We start from the raw sequence: 1078 nt of genomic DNA, 5'->3' as shown, positions 1-1078 counted from the left end.
TGGTGATGATGCCACCCACCCCTCACCCCCCAAACTCACCCTTAACTCCTCCTCCTCTAAACTTTCGTTCCGAATCTTCCTTTCAATGAAATCAATGTTCAGTTGAGCCGAGAGCGACACATCAGCTGTTGGCGTTGAACATCGAACACGTGGGCGACTCGAGAGACACGTGGGCGACTCGAGGTACACGTGTCCCTAACGCGAGCACGGGAATGGACGCTCAACGACGTGCCGTGCGTTCAGCTCAGCACCCTGACCGATGGCGACTGCGTAAGGTATGTCTTCATCTAGCGGTGGATAGACCATGGCTCATGTTGACGACGACGACGGCTATGTACGAGCTATCACACGCGAGCACGCGCGATCGTCACGTCTGGGCGGCACGCCGCACTGACGCGCGTCTGCGGAGAACGGCGAGTCGGAGGCGACGGGACGTGGCGTGCCAGACGGACTCGGCGGGACCCCCACCCCCTACCTCGGTACAACGCCCGCGAGGTCTCGCCGCGAAGTTGCTCGCCGACTCCCCGGGGTTGATTCAAGAACTCTCAGCCAGTCAGTCGTCGTTGTTGTCGTTGTTTTTGTTGTTGTTGTTTTTGTTGTTGTTGCAGTCGTGGGTAGCGGAGACGAGAGTGCGAGCGATGACGACTGTCCCCGGCGCGGCGTCGTCTCCGCGCCTTCATCCCGCCGAGGCGGCGCAGGTGCAGCGCACAGGTGAGGGGGGAGGGGGCGGAGCAGCGCACAGGTGAGGGGGGAGGGGCAGGGCACAGGTGAGGGGCAGGGCACAGGTGAGGGTGAGGGGGGCGGGGCAGGGCACAGGTGAGGGGCAGGGCACAGGTGAGGGGGGCGGGGGAGTCGGCGCCGCGCCGACGTCACCGCGGCGCGCGCGTGAGTGACGCGCGGCTATTTTGGGGCGCGGAGGATCGCAAAGCCAAACACCGCGAAGAGCTAATACAGCGAGATATATAAACACATGTAGTGTACATGTGTGTTAAACACATGTAGTGTACATGGGTGTTAAACACATGTAGTGTACATGGGTGTTAAACACATGTAGTGTACGTGTGTGTTAAACACATGT

This window comes from Lethenteron reissneri, chromosome 24 (genome assembly GCF_015708825.2).
Source record: "Lethenteron reissneri isolate LAM-NWPU_2019-01 chromosome 24, ASM1570882v1, whole genome shotgun sequence".
Classification (NCBI taxonomy): domain Eukaryota; kingdom Metazoa; phylum Chordata; class Hyperoartia; order Petromyzontiformes; family Petromyzontidae; genus Lethenteron; species Lethenteron reissneri.
The sequence above is the reverse complement of the archived record's forward strand: the minus strand, read 5'-3'. Positions refer to the sequence as shown.